The sequence below is a fragment of the Wyeomyia smithii genome, chromosome 3, assembly GCF_029784165.1.
Source record: "Wyeomyia smithii strain HCP4-BCI-WySm-NY-G18 chromosome 3, ASM2978416v1, whole genome shotgun sequence".
Lineage (NCBI taxonomy): Eukaryota > Metazoa > Arthropoda > Insecta > Diptera > Culicidae > Wyeomyia > Wyeomyia smithii.
In genome coordinates this window covers 143,433,723-143,452,428 of record NC_073696.1, presented here as the reverse complement: position 1 = coordinate 143,452,428, position 18,706 = coordinate 143,433,723, and the positions used below count along the sequence as shown (strand labels likewise).

General features: G+C 40.7%; 1 protein-coding gene across 4 annotated transcripts in view; it reads right to left on the bottom strand.

Moving 5' to 3' along the window:
• The window catches only part of LOC129726956 (cAMP-dependent protein kinase catalytic subunit 1), a 187,990-nt gene that overhangs the window by 146,016 nt on the left and 23,268 nt on the right, over positions 1 to 18,706 (bottom strand). The window lies entirely within an intron of this gene.

The window sequence follows — 18,706 nt, the reverse complement described above, 5'->3', positions numbered from 1 at the left end:
ACTTGATGGATTTTTCTAAAAATTTGTGGTATTATTCTACACTAAGAGTAATGCAAAACGCATAGTCACAATATATGGCAAAGAGCTAACATGACGAAAAAATGCATTTTTTTTTTTAAATTGTCATTTTTCAGGATCATCCTACTCTTCTCAACATCGTTAGAAAAAATATCTGAATATAGAGTTTTGTAGAGCAACTCAAGAGTTTTAATGTCATGTATAAGCCAAGTGTGCCATATGGGGTGAAACGGTCCTAGATTTTTTTTTAAACTGTCAAAATCACTTTATTTCCTGCTAAACTTAATAGATTTTGCTGAAAATTTGGAGTATCACCTTACCAGAACTACCTTCTTTAACAGAAGATACGCCATTTGGGGCAAAACGTTCCTTGAAGAATTTTTTTTGATTTTTTTCTCGAAAAATACCGTCAAAATCACCAAAACTGTAAGCACTCGGGTTAGACTTGATAGATTTACTGAAAATTTAGATTACCACTCTAGTTAAATACTAACTTAAGGGCAAGATGACAAAAGTGACAAATCGATTTACATGATGAAAAAAATATTTTTCTTTGAAAATCTTTTTCTCTGCAGAAAACGGTTTAAAAAACAAATAAAGAGCATTTATTTGATATAAAATCCGGATGAATCCTGACTAAACTGACCAAAAAAGAGTAAAGTTTTTCTTGACTTTTTCACTAAGTTTCAAGAAAAGCATCAAACCTGCTAAAATATATTATTGATGTGACGGTTGCGAAAATAAATAATTCCAACCGAGTTTCTACTTATCCGTAGAGCAAATTAAATCATTATTTGCACGATTTCCTACAGTATTCATATAGGCAAAACTTAGCGTAAAGGAAGATGGTGATTTGATGAACATTGAAGAACATCATGAGTATAAGTTGTTAGGCATTAGGTTTCGAAGGCGTGATTTTTTTAAATGATTATTTATTTTTGATACAACAGCAACTAGAGTAACATGATTTTTTGGCCAACACTCTGGAAAAAAGCTGAGAATGAGACCGATGACAATAAATTTGAAAGTAAATCAAAGTAAAAAGATGATCATGAAACTCAAACAATAACTTACTCTTACAGCAACCGTCTTATCGATAATGTCTTTTACCAGGTTTGATGCTTTTCTTGAAACCTAGTGAAAAAGTCAAGAAAAACTTCCGTCCTTTTCAGTCAGTATCAAAATGATTCATCTGGATTTTATTTCAAATAAAAGCTATTTAGTTGTTTTACAAATGCTTACTTTGGGTTCTTGGCTGTTTTCTGTAGTGAAAATAGCACCCCGAAAATCGTCGAGGATTTTTCAAGAACTTTTTTTTTCGTTTAGCTAGAGTGATAATCTAAATTTTGAGTAAATCTGCCAAGTCTAACCCGAGCTCTTGCAGTTTTGGTGATTTTGTCAGCATTTTGTTACTCGTAAACACCCAACTGTAGGCTACCTGCACTCCAGTCTGGGTTCGAATCTCAGGGGTGTCGTTTATTAGTGAACTAATGCTGTCAACCGGTGCGAGCCACCCTGTACAGCCTTCTCGTCGTGAAGGGAAATTAACTCAATCGACTAAGGAGAATGAACTAACTCGCGGTTAGGGTGGTCGGTATTACCGACTTTTTGAAAAACCGGTATTTCGATATTCATAAAAATAAAAACCGGTAAAAACCGGTATTTTTATTTTTTTTCGGATTAATACAAACCAGGGGTGATTCGTGGATTTTGAACCTACTTTTCCAACTACAAAATTCTTAAAATCATAGTTTGGAGAAGTAGTGATGATTGTCCGCGAAAAACGCAAGTCATCCTCTCTGTACTATTTAAAAATAAAACTGATAAACAATTAAAGATATAGGGTGTCGAACGTCTCTGGCAGTGGTTTTCTTCGGCCGGTTTTCTGCCGCAGTCTTATGCAAAAACCTGCCGAAGTAAACCACTGCCGAAGACATTACCTATAAAATTTGGATTTGGAATTTATTTTTTGCTTAGCGTCTCAGGTTACATCTATGTATGGCCGTGTCGCTGCATAATCATGTTTTTGCATTTATGAGTACCTATGCTTCATTACGGTCCAGTTTTTTTTGTAAGATTTGGAACTCTGCGACCATTGTTTTGATCTCTTGTGGTATATGTTCAACATACAACACTGGATAAATTTAACAGTGTTTGAAAAACTTCAATGAGTGAATCTAGTGATATGATTACGAAGAACATCATTCTGTGCCGAACACGCATCAGTATCGGACGTGTTTGGTGATCGCTCCGATAGATTATAAAACAAAAGACGTGTGAGCAAGTGTTGGCATTGTTTGCCTGGTCGAGTGAAATAAATCCGAGTTCAAGGTCGCCCGCCTTTGTGCAACTGTTTCGCATCGTGACTGCCAGCTGGTGCGTAAGCCGATTTGGCTGCTGACTGATTTGTGCTACAGCAGTGGACGAGAATTTCAACACAAAAAAAGAAAAAGAAGAAGCCATCAGTTGACAGGGAGTTGTGTCGCTGTGTAGAGTGATCTCACACCCGGATCGCTGCTGGTGGCTGTTTGGTGCTGCTGTATTGGTGCTGCTGGCTGTAACGGCTGCAGCTTCGAATGACCGGACAACCAACCTTGCTGGAAAGGAGAAGTAAAAAGGTACGTGTTCTTGTCGGCGCTAGTGCGCTAGACTTAGCGCGATGGATGTAGATCCCTCGCCTCCCGCGCCACCATCCCCGAGCCCCTCTGACCCTGACCCTTCTGTGACCCCCTCCCCTGTTCATTCTTCAGTCCCCCTCGCCCCAGGCTTTACCCGGACGGAGCCCAGGGCAGCTATACTGTCTATTTTCGGCCAAAGGCGAAACCGAAGTCGAAACAGTTGAACATTTTGCAGATTTCGAAAGACCTGACGAAGGAGTACAAGGGCGTGACCGAAACTTCCAAGGTCCGACCTAACAAGCTCCGTGTCGTGGTCAGTAATCTGAAAGAGGCCAACGATATAGCCTGCTCTGAGCTCTTCACAAGAGTATCGCGTTTACATACCCGCACGAGACGTGGAGATCGACGGTGTCAGAACCGAGTCTGTCCGTCGAGTGTATATTGGAAAGTGCCAAAGGGTGCTTTAAGAACAACACATGTCCCGATGTAAAGGTGCTCGACTGCAAGCAACTGCGGTCAGCATCGATCATCGGTGGCAAAACAGTATACACTCCGCCAGACTCATTTCGAGTTACGTTCGCCGGGTCAGCACTACCAAGCCACGTCTCGATCCACCGGGTTCGTCTCCCTGTGCGATTATATGTGCCTCGCGTCATGAACTGCCTGAATTGTAAGCAGTTAGGCCACACCGCCGCCTACTGCTGCAATAAGGCACGTTGTGGCAAGTGTGGGGAGAATCATGCGGATGATTCCTGCAGTAAAAATGCTGAAAAATGCATTCACTGTGGGGAGAGTCAGCATGAGCTCTCGACTCATGCTGAAGAAGACCGTTACCACTTCTCCCATTACATCAAACCCTTTTGATCTGTTGTCCTCTGATGAAACCGATTCTGACGATTCACCAGCGGGAACATCTTACGCCAATCCTGGAGGGTCTAGAAAGAGGAAAAATATTTCCTCTCCTAAACTTCCCAGAAAAGGTCCTAAGATTTCTCAAAGTGAAATGAAAGTTACAAACAAACCAAACAGTGCTGCGGAAAAACCGAAGCAAACTCCTCCTGGGCTTGCAATTTAAAGTCCCAGAAGGAGTTCCCAGCACTGCCAGGAACATCTAAATCCCCAGTTGTTCCTTTTGCACTCCCAGTTGATGAAACAAACTCTGGATTAGTGAAATTTTCTGACATTGTGGACTAGATTTTTGAAACTTTCAATGTACCCGATCCAATTAAAATTTTTCTTACAGCATTCCTCCCAACAGTTAGATCATTTTTGAAGCAGTTGACTGCCCAATGGCCCCTCCTTGCAGCGATTGTATCATTCGATGCCTAACTCATCTGCGTATATGAAGGATTCTATCTCTGTCTTACAGTGGAATTGTAGAAGTATTTTACCAAAAATTGATTCGTTTAAAGTGTTAATAAATCAAAACAAATGCGATGCATTTTCCCTTTGTAAAACATGGCTTACTTCAGATATTGATCTCAACTTACATGATTTTAATATTATTCGCCTTGATCGAGACACCCCATATGGAGGAGTACTTTTAGGGATTAAAAAGTGCTATTCTTTCTATCGTATTAACCTCCTCTCGATTCCAGGCATCGAAGTTGTCGCATGTCAAATGACAATATAAGGTAGAGAGCTTTGTATTGCCTCAATATATATTCCTCCCAGAGCACAGGTTGGGCAACGGCTGCTCTTTGATTTAACAGAGCTTCTTCCCTCGCCACGTTTGATTTTGGGAGACTTCAACTCTCATGGTGTGGCTTGGGGTTCCCCATACAATGATAACCGCTCCTCTTTAATGTATAACATTTGCGATGACTTCTATAAGACTATTTTAAACAACGGTGGTGTCATTTATCCCGAAACCTTCAGCGCGCCCAAGCGCTTTGGATCTATCCTTATGTTCGACGTCGCTACGGTTGGATTGCACATGGAAGGTAATCCTCGATCCTCACGGTAGCGACCATTTATCTATTCTTATTTCACTTACTAACGGGTCAACTCGCATGCGACCAATTGACATTCCGTATGACCTCACACGGAATGTCGATTGGAAGTTATACGAGGAAATGATTTCAAAAGCGGTCGAGTCGTTTCAACATCATCCACCACTTGAAGAATACAACCTCCTCGCGGGCTTGATTCTCGGCGCCGCGTTGCAAGTCTAAACGAAGAAATATACCGGCGTAACGATCAAAGAACGGCCTCCCACTCCGTGGTAGGAGCAAGAGTGCTTCGATGTCTACACGCAAAGATCCGACGCGTTTTTGGCCTTCCAGAAGAGAGGTATACCTGGCGACTATTTACGGTATTCGGAGCTTGATACCAAGCTTAAAAATTTGGCTAAAGCAAAGAAACGCGGATATTGGCGTCGGTTCGTGAACGAGACGTCGAGGGAGACATCGATGAGCATTCTTTGGAACACAGCCCGAAGAATGCGGAATCGCGTAACGGTCCACGAAAGCGAGGAGTCTTCAAGTCGGTAGATATTTGATTTTGCCAGGAAAGTATGTCCGGACTCTGTTCCTGAGCAAAACATTGTTCGCGATGCGTCTCCGAGCCACCACACGATAGAATCACCTTTTACGATGGCAGAATTTTCAGTTGCCCTTCTGTCCTGTAACAATAACGCGCCTGGGTTAGATAGAATCAAATTCAACTTGTTGAAGAATCTACCCGGCAATGCCAAGAGGCGCTTGTTAAACTTGTTCAATAAGTTCCTGGAGCAAAACATTGTACCGCAGGATTGGAGGCAAGTGAAGGTGATCGCCATCCAAAAACCAGGGAAACCAGCGTTGCATGCTGGAGTACTACAATTGAAAAACCGCTTCTGGAGCCTGTCTTCTCATATTCTTATCAAATGTGAGGTTTTGAACCGTTCGTGATTGAAAGTTTTGAAAGGTTAATCAAACTTAATTCTTAAACCCGTTTTATGACATTGTATTTCAATCACATGTCCCAAAATATTAATCCTTCTTCGAATATTCCAAATCGTGTCGACTTATCAAATACTTCTGATTCTACTGTGTTTTTCGATACATCCATGATAGAAGAAACTCGTGGAATCCCGGATCATTTACACGTGCAGCAGATCCCAGAATTTTTTCCAATAAATATCGAAACATCAACTGCGACAATATGTTCTACACTGACGGATCACTTCTTGATGGGTCCGCTGGTTTCGGTATCTTCAGTAACAATTTAACCGTCTCCCATAAGCTCGATAATCCTGCTTCTGTTTACGTCGCAGAATTAGCTGCAATTCAGTACACCCTAGGAATTATCGAAAAAATGCCCACGGACCATTATTTCATCTTTACGGACAGTCTCAGTTCCATTGAGGCTCTCCGATTGATGAAAGATGTTAAGCACTCTCCGTATTTTCTGGGGAAAATACGGGAACATCTGAGTGCTTTATCCGAAAAATCGTATCAGATTACCTTAGCGTGGGTCCCTTCTCACTGCTCGATACCGGGTAATGAGAAAGCGGACTCTTTGGCTAAGGTGGGCGCAACAAACGGTGAAGTTTATGAAAGACCAATTGCCTTTAATGAATTTTTCGCATTTGTACGTCAGAATACGATCATCAGTTGCAAATTGCTTGGACCAGAGGGGAATTGGGAAGGTGGTTACATTCCATATTTCTCAAGGTATCGACGAACCCGTGGTTCAAGGTGTTGGATGTAGGTCGGGATTTCATTTGCGTGATGTCCCGGCTTATGTCCAATCACTATAGATTTGACGCGCATCTCCGTCGTGTTGGGCTCGGGGAAAGTGGTATCTGTGCCCGTGGTGAAGGTTATCACGACATAGAGCATGTTGTTTGGTCATGCCCTGTATACCGTGACGCCAGGTCTAAATTAATAGTTTCCCTTCAGGCCGAAGGTAGACAGCCGGCTGTTCCTGTTCGTGATGTCTTGGCGAGCCGTGACCTATCCTACATGTCCCTTATGTACGTTTTCCTGAAATCCATCCACGCCCCAGTTTAGTCCTATCCCCTTCCGCCTACATCCAACCAAACGACAAGAACACGTTAAGACCCCGGATCCGGAAACAGCAATCAGACTCGCACGATACTCTCAAGGCCCGAGGGAGACAACTCAATATGCCAGTCCGTAATATCTTGGCCCAGCAGCGGAACAAATTTAATATGCTGCTTACCTATGGCAATGGTAAACCATCAAACAACAAACCAGTGCTTTTAATGCAAAACATTCTAGCTTTAAGTTAGATTTAGTTTCAGCTCGCAGTCGGCAGCGAGGTTAAAAAATTTGCTTTTAGTTATTAAGATACTTTAGAAAGTAAGCTACCAGATATAATTGGCGCCGTTAAACATTAAATTGTATTTGTGCCGTGTCAAACAAATTGTTGATGAAGAAAAAAAATTCCGAAGAACATAATTTCGAAACTCATGTTAACAAAAAACATGTAGATTTCAATTTTTATTTTCATTCCCATCGCAAAACTTAGTTTCAAATTAGTGAATAACTTTAAAATTCTTAGAAAAACAATATCAGGGCTAGTAGCGAACTTGGAGCAAAATAATAGTGACTTCAGTGACTTTTTCAATTGAAATAGTGACCAAATAGAGACTAAAAAGTGACCAAATAGTGACCAAAAATATACAAAAGAGGGTTTTGAAATTTATTGTTGAACCATAAATGAATTAAATTTTATCTGAAATTTATGTCTTTAGAACATAGGATGTGCAATGATTTGTTCTCATAGAAAAAAGTCTAACTAAAATCTGTATCATAATTTCACATTGAAATGGTTGTAATAACACCTAGTTCAATATATTTGAATACAAGTTTTCGAGTTATAAGTGTTAATGAAAGTACGTGAACGAATGTATGCAATCTCGAATGCGCATTGGTGTGTTGGTGGTCTGTCAGTTGTATTTAGCTCTTGATGTGCGATGTAACAAATCCGGAAAGTCGTAGTAAAACGCTTTTTGGTCAGTGACTGCCCGTGCACAATATTCAAACATCTCAAATCATGTGAAGCTAGGCGAGATTTCGTTTGTTAAACCATCGAAAATTCCAAGGAAACATTCTCTTTGGGGGATCGTTGAAAATTCTGTCGGCCACGATCTGCAAGGATGCCGCAAGTCGTAAAACTGTGACTGTTATGAAGAAGCGTGTCCGGCGAAATGATAACGTTCAGTTTGTAATTCTCACCCAGATGAGTATATCTATTGAATCGGTCCACAATATTTTGGCCGATTCTTTTAGAAAAAGAGGCTCGATAGAGTGAAAATGATACTTTCACAACTCGCTGTTCGCGAGTTCATTGTTTCTGATGAGAAACTTTTTGGCCTGGAGTGTGACTGGTTACACAAAACAATCGAATGTGGGCAGCAGCAAGAGACAACATTTCAGAGTTCTAAAGGAGTGTTCCTCGATTGCAGAGTACAGCTTTAGCGATGGTCTCGGGAGCAATTTGCAAGCGAGTAAACTTCCTCTGATTTTCATTTACAAAGACGCCGAATTTAATGCTGTTTATTATAAAACGATGGTTTTGGAAAAGAAAGTTACCCCGTGTCTTCGAAAACTCTTCAGAGCTAATTACTACATGTATACCTCGATTTTACGCACATTCTCGTTTTTGAAATGTGCGTAAAATCGAATTGTGCATAAAATCGAATCAAAATTTTTAATTTTTTTTAGCCCAAAATTAACTTCCGTGATCGGAAATGTGCAAAAAACATGTAGGGGTCATCAAATTAGTATGTAACGTTCAAAAGAGGGATTGGAAAGCTTGACAACTCATAGAAACAATATTAAGGGTCTAAAAAAGAGAGTGACATAGGAGCGGGGTCGAAGAAGGTAATTATTTGCGTTACGTAAATGATAGACGTTCTCTAATGTGCCGTGGGAAACTCACCCAGAACATATGCAAAATGCTTTGAAGGAATTACTTAAACAATGAAATAGGCGTGTGTGTATGTGAGTATATATGTGTATGTGTGTTCGCGCGTGTGCAAGTGTATGTGTTTGTATGTGCCTATATGTGTGTGGATGTGCGTATGTGTGTGTGGATGTGCGTATATATGTGTGAATTTGTGTATGTATGTGCGTATATGTGTGCGCGTATATTTGTGCGTATATGTGTGTGTGTGTGCGCGAGCGCGTGTGTGTATGTGTGTGTATGCATGTGTGTTTGTTTGTCTGTGTGTGTATGTGTGTGTGTGTATGTGGGAGAGTATATGTGTGACTCACACATTTATTTTTACCCACATACTAATGCTAAGAAGGCATTGAAAACAGCTCCCCTATCTTGTAACAGTACACGATTTATATAAAAGTTTTAGTAAATTACTCCAAAAGAGATTGTGTGCGTATGACGTCAAATATTTTACGCATTAGACACGTATACAACCTTGAAAAAGTTTCGCAAAAGAGGTCTTGTTGTTACTGTCTCCCGGTTTTCGGCAGATTTCCCAGTCTATATTGACGGCCCCTTATTAGTGGACCATGTCTAATATATATAACCCTTCATTACGTACAATTTAATGAAGAAAACATACGAATTTAAAATGTGTTTGAAAAAAGTGTGCGTAAAAGCGAGGTAAAATGTGCGTAAAATCGAAGTACGTAAAATCGAGGGTGCGTATAATCGAGGGTGTGTATAATCGAGGTATAACTGTATATGTTCTAGCAAGACGGTGCATCAGCGCATACTGCGAACTTGACTCAAGGTTGGTATAGGGACAATTCGAGGGACTTTTTGAATAGAAATTAATTGCCATTAAGTTCACCTGATCTCAACTCAATAAATTTTTTTTTACAAAATCTCCAACTTGTAAAGCGGTTATCCAGAAAATCTGGGAATCCGTGCCGCCTGTGACAGCTTCGAAAAGCGTTTGAAGTTGGTTAAGCTAACTAAGGGAGGGGTTTTTCAAAATATATTAAAAATAGCATTGTTCGTTCCGAAAATCTGCAAAAACAATACTAAGCCTGTTTGTCCCATCAATGATTTTCCACGCATATTTAACCCACTTGACATTCTAATCAGATTCGTCCCACTAAAAACTCGTTTGTTTGATCTGGAACATGGGACAAATATGCGAAGAACGGGTTATTATTATGGAATTTTGAAATGGTATCTGGTAAACACCGGTAGGTTCGGATGATTGAAAGCAAAATCCTACGAATTGAGACCTCAACACGACTATGCACAATATAAGCTCAAAATTTTTGAATCCACTTCAACCAGGAGGAACAGTTGATTTGAGACAAGCAAATCAAACTACAAACGTAATTTCACGCACAACACTGGTTTAAGACGCGAGTAGCTTGTTGAATAAACCTTTACATTCCTTTGCAGCTCTTAGACAATTCGTTCGTAACTATTCTGTACTGTTCACTTCGATGAGAAATTTGAAAACATTGCCTGGCATGAAACTTCTATGATGGAAAAGTTAACAAAAATGCCTTACAAACCGAACTGTCCAAATATTCTGTAAATGAGAAGCAAACTTTCTAAAGTATGTTGCAATACAACAATAGTTAATTTATACATTTAAAGCTAAAAAAGTGACTTTAGTGACCATTTTGTCGTAAAATAGTGACTTTAGTGACTTTTTAGCGTAAATAGTGACTTTTTAGTGACTAGGCTCAAAATAGTGACAAAGTCATTAAAAAGTGACTCGCTTTTAGCCCTGAATATTTGAAACTGTTGAGAATTTTCAGGATGAAATTCTTTATTGGTTGATTATTTCATCCTGTAAACACTTTGTATCAACAAAAACTAAATTCCTAATCCAAATTTATATTTATTTATTTTTTTAGTTTTACTTTTAAAGACACAAAATGGATAATGACTTGAGTTTTTTTGCTGACATGATTGTGATGACTGCCTAGTTTGAATTTCATAATTTGTAGTTAAACTGGTAGGTTCAAAACCCACAAGCTTGTACAGAAATGTAAACAGAGACAGTCACTCTGATGATAGTCGTGATCAGTTTTATTCGTTTGTTCGGTGTTTGTGTAACGTTTAGCCGTTGGATGTTATCGCAATCAAAACATCTGTCTATTCTAATTCGCGTTTGATAGTTCGTCACCTGTGTTTTATAATATAAACTGAGTTTTTGCAGAAAGCTCCTCTCATTTTAACATTCTTGATACGTGCTGTAGTGATCTATTTGGAGAAGTTATTGTTCTCTAAAGCCCGCTCTCGGGCAGCGGCAACTACCGGTTTTGTCCCCACAATGACTGCTGTACAGTGCAATGTGTGCTCTGATCTGATTATTAATGAGACTGACCGTATCTTTTGTTTCGGCGGCTGCGAGCAAATTTACCACTCGAAATGCTGTGATTTGTCAGTCTCTGCTGTTTCTGCTATGAAAACAAATGTTGCGCTGAAATACTTTTGCTTTGAGTGCAGAAAGAATTTGACCTGCCTGAATGACATACTGCTGAAATTCACAAATTTGCTCCTGAAGGTAGAAAAATTGGAAGGCTCTGTGACAGCCAGTGAATCGAAATTAAATCTGGTCCTAAAAGAACAGCTCGATGCATTCGAAAATCGTCTGCTTTCAACTGTGCAAAAGTCTATTGATGATGTGAAAAATCGCGCCTCGGTCACAGTGCGGTGTTATGCTGATGTTGCTGGGAAGAATGTACAATCAACAGTCCAAAATGTTCGCAAAAATCCTGCCCAACAAGCCAAACCTGCGTCAGATGAATCCGATGCCACTGAATCTTTAGCAGGATCGTTGCGGTCTGGAAGAAGACGTATAATCGATTCTTTGAAGCCACCAGCAAGCAATCCTTGCACGCCTACCGCCAGCATTACCTCCGGACCAAGTAAGTCAAAACAACTGACTTTATTTGAACAGACTGTGGTTTTCAAACCCAGGCAGAACCAATCAATTGACATCAAAAAACGCGACGTGCGTAGTAGAGATGGTCGAGTTTGATGTTTTTCAAACCCGTACCCGACCCGAACCCGAATTTTTTTTCGGTCGAAACCCGAGCCCGACCCGAACCCGAAACATTTTTTTTCGTTCAAATCCGAACCCGACCCGAACCCGAAAATTTTATTTCTTTGAAACCCGAACTCGAAATTGTGAAACCCGAAACCGACCCGAACCCGAGGTTTCATAGATTTTATAGTCGGGTTTCGGGTTTTCATACCCAAACCCGACCTGAACCCGACATTTTCAAACCCGAACCCGAAAATATTTTTTTCACAAAACCCGAACCCGACACTTTCAAAAATTTCCAATCCCGAACCCGACCCGAACCCGTCGGGTACGGGTCGGGTTTGAAAACCCGAAACCCGACCATCTCTAGTTCGTAGCACATTCAACCCAATTTCCTATGCGGTTGAAGATGTGCGCTATCGTGACAATGGTGAAGTGGTTGTTGGCATCTCTGAGAAACCCACCAACTTAATTGATCAGCTAAAAGAACAAATTCGCCCACCTGACTTGGCTGAGTTGAAGCTGTTACGAATAAATGAAATAAACAGCACGTCTGGTAAATCATACACTGCTGTGTTAGAATGTAATGCAGTGGCTTTTGACTTATTGATTAAATCACGGTATGTCTATGTCGAACGAGAACGATGTCAGGTCTACGAAGTCGTCGACGCTATGCGCTGCTTCAAATGCTCGCAATTCGGCCATAAATCATCTTCCTGTCGAAATGCTTTCTGCTGTCCTAAGTGTTCCGGAGAGCATGCCGTTTGTGATTGCCCGTCCCAAACATTAATTAATTGCAAGGAACAAAACCGTCTCCGCAAGCAAGATGAAGAACCAATCGACATTGACCACGTCGCGTGGAGTCGCAACTGCCCGCTCAACAAAAAACGGCTCAAATTGGCGAAGCAACGTATCGACTACACAAGCTAGCAACCAGAGAATTTCCTGATGTCACAACGCATTCCAGATGACCCAGGTAATTCTACATGTATATGTCCTGCCGAAGCGGGATCAAACTCTCCACTGTTTGATAGCGTTTTCAACCTACAGAACGTTGTACCCGGACAACATTCGGCTTCCCTTCCAGAGTTAACACCTACTTTGTCAGGTATGAATGAGGATAGTATATGTACATCCGAAGCCTTCACAGTTACTGCACAATGTCAGATGATTCACTTTTCCATGCTGCAGATCGCGTCGACCCAATACTGCCATGGCCGGCAGGTACCAATTCCATCGAGACAGCTTTACTGTTAATACCCAACGAGGAAGCAACTTTCATTCCGTCAGGTAATGAGCCAAATAGTATATGTTCCGCCGAGGCGCCTTGAGATCCCGCACATTGTGATAGCTCGTTTCCATTCCATGCTGCAAACTCCGATTCATCATCAAAGTAAGGTCTCTCCAGCTCAATTTCGGCACATACCAACGAGAACAACCTGACCGTGTACTATCAAAACACTAGAGGATTGAGAACCAAAGTTGACGACTTTTTTCTTGCCGCATCCGAGTCAAACTATGATATCATTGTCATCACTGAGTCATGGCTAAACGACCACTTCTGCTCGCCACAGCTGTTTGGAAACCGTTTCACTGTGTTTCGTAATGATCGCAACTCTAACACCCCCAAGAAAAAAAGCGGCGGTGGCGTTATAATAGCTGTTACGAACCGACTAAGCGCAGCTTTGCCCACAATATCTATCGACAATTCAGTTGAGCATCTTTGGGTGAATGTTTTTATGAATGACAGTGTGATTGCTATCGGTGCAGTATAGGGGAATTGTGGGTAAAATGAACAGGGGTGGTAAAATGAACACCCGTTTAAATCTCGACTATTACGTTGAGAAGAAGTACAAACTTCTTTGGCACCTTATCTAAGAGGCACTAGAAGTTATTTGAGACAAAGTATGCAACATGAAACAGTCAAACAGTCAAAATAATGAACAAAAACAAAAAACACGTGTACATTCGTGGTGGTGATGTTAGTTTTGGCCTACAAAAAATAAGGTTTTTTCTAGTGTAAAACAGTATTTTATAACGATTTTTCTGCAAATATCTGTACTCAGACTACTAACCAGCAAAAATTATCAAAGGTTAGTAATTATTTAAATGATTTTCTCGATATATTTAGGTATTTTCATTAACACGTATGTGCGGGTAAAATGGACAGCCCATGGTAATGGTGAAAAATTATGTTATTTTCCATTGAAAAATCAAGATGCTTCGTGTTTGTATTAGAAAAACGCAAAGGTAATTTCGGACCGATGAACAGATAACCGTGGCTAAACGTACCGTTGAATGCGGAATGTCCGTAAAAAAAGCTTTCGCAATTTTCCAGTTTCTTGCGAATAAGGTCATATATTGTTATTAATTCTACGACAAACGGTGAAAATTGAACTGTTGGTTAATGCGTAAGTTTGTCACGTGCTATGGAACAACATTTTACTATCTGGAGGGATAACATTTTACTATCTGTAAAGGGATAACACCCAAGGTGTTCATTTTACCACCTGCCTATGTTCATTTTACCCACACGTGTCCATTTTACCCACAAAAAACTGCTTTCGAAAATGCTCATGAAAAATACGAAAAATACTATATTTGAGTACTTCTCCTTGTTTTTTATATCAACCATTAGTGGCTCAGTTAATGTGCGCTATCGACTCATAGTGTCCATTTTATCACCCCTTCCTCTACTTATCCCCGGACTATTCTAACGATGTTAGAACCTTGGAGAAGCTTCTGCGGTCTGCACAAGATATCAACAACTCCTTGCAATCCTGTGACTACCATCTTCTTTTGGGAAATTATAATCAGCCTGGCCTTGTCTGGTCAATCGCTTCTTCAGGATTCTTGTATGCTGATCCTAATCGCTCTAGTTTTTCACAAACCACAAACCTTCTTGAAGGATTACCATACTTGACATGAACAAGGATGGAAAAAATCGTATCGCACAACAATCATTCGGGTATCATTTCTGAACGTGCTGTTCATAAGCTTCCAATCCCAGCAAACCATCGCTATTAAAAATTACACATTCTCCCGCATGCAAGAGACATCTTGCAAAGAAATATAGACCGTTCCGATAATTATAAATACACTTACGATCAACCGTCATTTCAAATAACGTGCAGTATCCAGCCAAACGTTGGCTGCGTCCTGTTGTTTACATCCAAAAGAAACAAATGCTGTCATTTTTTCTAACATTTAGTGCGAAATTTTGAAAATGCGTGGCCTTTCTACCGAGCAAAGAAAGCGAATTGTGCACAAATGGGGCACCGTGAGTGGTCTTTCTATAAGAAAATAAGCCAGAGAAAAAGGCATAAGTGTCGGAGCAGTTCAAATCGCATTGCAGAAGTATTGTGAAGAGTGCACATTTACTGATGCCCCAAGACGTGGTAGAAAACCCGGGCCTGTTGATCCCACAATGGACAAAAAGGTTAAGGAATACTACAAGCGGCATCCTTCAGTATCAGTACGAGATGTGGCGAGAAAGCTTGGAACCTCGGCGAGTAACGTTATGCGTGCCGAGGGAAGAATGGGTCTGCAGACCCGTCGGAAGCAGAGACAGCCAAAACGAAATCCAAACCAAGCTGAATCTGTGAAACCGAGAGCTCGGAAGCTTTATGACAAACTTCTGACCAAAAAAATGGGGTGTGTTATCATGGATGACGAAACCTACATAAAACTGGACTGTAAGACTCTGCCAGGACCGCAATTTTATACATCACCGAAGGGAAAGGATGTCCCTGGACCAGTGAAAGCCATTTACACCGAAAAATTCGGCAAGAAGGTAATGGTTTGGCAGGCCATTTGTGAATGTGGGAAAATATCTCGTCCTTTCATTACGAATGACACAATGAATGGTAAAATTTACGTGAAAGAGTGTTTGCAGAAAAGGTTGTTACCCATGGTTAAGCAGCATAACAATCTTTTGGCCCGATCTTGCTTCCTGCCATTACTCTAAGGATGCACTAGGGTGGTATAAAACAATTAATGTCACATGTGTCCCAAAGGAGATGAATCCTCCAAACTGCCCTGAATTCGGCTACTCCACGTCGTGCCGTGGTATACCACGATGATTCTCGCTGATTTCAAGTATTACATGCTAATGTATCATGCTGAAATTTCCACAAGCATTGTTGATACCTACTTGCTCCGGTAAGCAAACAGTTGAACGCAATCTAACGTTCATTTGGATTCATGATTTTGTATCACTGGCGATATCTCACAGATTATCGCGATTGCGTTGAATGCAAATGATCTTGGATACAATAAATATTATCGCGTTTGAATCATTCAGTCTCCTTCTATGGTATTTAGAACTTTTAGAAGCGAAAAAAAATCAGCAGCGTTTCTATGGGAAACTTGTACGCAAGTGAAAAAAAGTTGAACGATTGCTAGTGAGTGAAAATTTCCATGCTTGGACATGAACCAGATAAACTACATCAAAAACTGTCGTGACCGCATCCTAGACCTTGTGTTAATCAATGCTGATGCCACCCCAAAGTGCACAGTCCTTCCCGTAGACGATCCTTTGATCGACCTAGACCCAAGTCACCCTGCTCTTTCGATATCAGTAGCATGTAACAAACCTTTGCGGTATGAAGTAGCCGACTTTATAAATGATTTTGACTTCAACAGGGCTGACTTTGAAGCTCTCAATTATGCCTTAACCAATACTGAGTGGAGCTCTCTTCGGCACGTTCAAAACGTCGACAGCGCTGTTGAGTTGGTCGTCAGTGTTCTCAATGAGTCATTTCACCACCACGTTCCGGCTCCGCTTCCCCGGAGGAAACCACCATGGTCCAACAATTTCTTACGAATTTTGAAGCGTCGTAGAGCCAAGGCACTGAAACAATATACTAACATGAGAACTCCCAATACAAAACGTATATTTATTATTGCTAGCCACAGATACAGGTCGTTTAACAAACTGCTTTTTGTAAGGTACACCAGACGCATGGAATCCAATCTCAAGCAGTACCCAAAGCGTTTTTGGTCTTTTATGAATACAAAAACGAAGGTCAATGGTCTACCAACTACAGTTTCTCTAAACGACGATGAAGCCAATACAAGCGAAGGAATGTGCAACTTATTCGCGAAGCATTTTGCCGATGTTTTTCTCCAAGAATCGATTTCTACTCAGCTAATCCACAGTGCTTTGGCGGACGTCCCGCGTGATGTTTTGGACATTGGCAACTTCAGATTCTCTGAACGTGACATCATTGAGGCAATCAAAAAAATGAAACCCTCAAGTGCTGTTGGTCCAGATGGCATTCCGTCTTTGATTTTAATAAAGTGCGCCAAATCGCTCAGTTTCCCACTCACTGTTATCTGCAATCGTTCGATAGAAGAATCTACATTCCCTACTCTGTGGAAAGAGTCGTTCATGTTTCCTGTCCACAAAAAAGGAGACAAACGTAATGTGGCTAATTACCGCGGGATTACATCGCTTTGCGCAGGTTTCAAACTACTTGAGATTCTGGAAGGAAACATCATATTTTCTGCTTCCAAATCATACATGTCGCCGGATCAACACGGATTCTTTCCCGGGCGTTCTATTGACACGAATCTTGTTCAGTTTATGTCATATTGCCTGAAGAACATTGAAAATGGTGATCAAATAGACACAGTATATACTGATTTAAAGGCCGCTTTTGACCGTGTTTACCATCGGATACTGATTGCAAAACTGAACCGTTTAGGAGCATCATCATTTCTCACACGTTGGCTAGAGTCATACCTGGTTAACCGTCGCCTTTGCGTAAAGCTTGCTGCGGCGAAATCCGATAATTTCACAAGCAGCTCTGGCGTTCCCCAAGGTAGCAACCTTGGTCAATTATTATTCTTGTTATTTTTCAACGACATATCCCGCTTGCTTCCACAAGGAGCTAGTTTAGTGTATGCTGACCACTTGAAAATATATTTAATAATACGGAACATTGAAGACTGCAAGGAACTTCAGCGAAATTCACGAGGTTTGCTCTCAGACTGCTTCCGAGGAACAATGCAGCCAACATACCGCATTACGACATCCGGTGCAGGCTTCTTGGAATGGAAACACTTTACAGCAGGCATGACTTCATCAGAGCAATATTCGCGGCAAAACTGTTACTAGGTGTTGTTGACTTGATAATACTGAACCAATTAAATTTGTATGTGCCATCAATTCACCCACGCCGGAGAGACCCGCTGAGGTTGGAGTTCCGGAGAACCGAATACGGACGAAATGAACCGATAATTTTGATTTGTCGACAATTCAAGTCCACGAGCTATTCGATTACACTTTATCAGTACAGGTGTTCAAAAACAAACTGAAACGTCGCCAGTTGGAGTCTATTGTCAGAAATAGGTGGGTTTCTGTCTACTACTTTATCTCGTGAAAGCATTTGCTTCCTGTTCTTTTGTTCCGGTACACACTGCAACATAACCGAGAAAACCGCCTAACTACGTAGGTTCCAGACAGCAACCCAAAGGTTAGGAGCACAATTTTATTCACACAACAAAACTGTTTATGTATTTGATTGTAATTGTGTTATGTAATTCTGTTACAGTAATTTTATGTAAAAATGTGAAAAAGATATGGGGTTTTTACGCGTTTGGTGTAAATCTGGAAACTCCAGATTCAAACATAACTCGTTTATACACAAAGGCTTTTCCCCATCACCCCTCATTAAGACTGTGAAGTTAGATGAGGCTGGAGAAATAAACAATAAATAATTACAGTAGCTATTCGCTAACTGGGCACGCTTTAACTGGGCGCTCGCTAACTGGGAGGATTCCCAGTTAAAAAAAAAAACAACAAACGTCAAATATCTAAACGAACGGGGGGCATGTGGATTGGGAACGAAAAAAGAAAAATTAAAGTTTTTCTAATCGAGCATATTTAAAATACAAAAACAATAATATAGCTGATAAATGTACCGTACAGTTACCATCCACCGTGCACTTAAGAAAAAGTCATACTTTGTATTATCATAAAAAAAATCATCTATTTTCTCACGGAATTTTAGCCATCAGATATGTTAGCTAATACTTCTTCCATGAAAAATATATGAGACAGTTAAATTTCTCAAAAAACTTTAATAATGGACAAAAAATATGCCAACTCTTGGGCGCCATTTACCGCTCA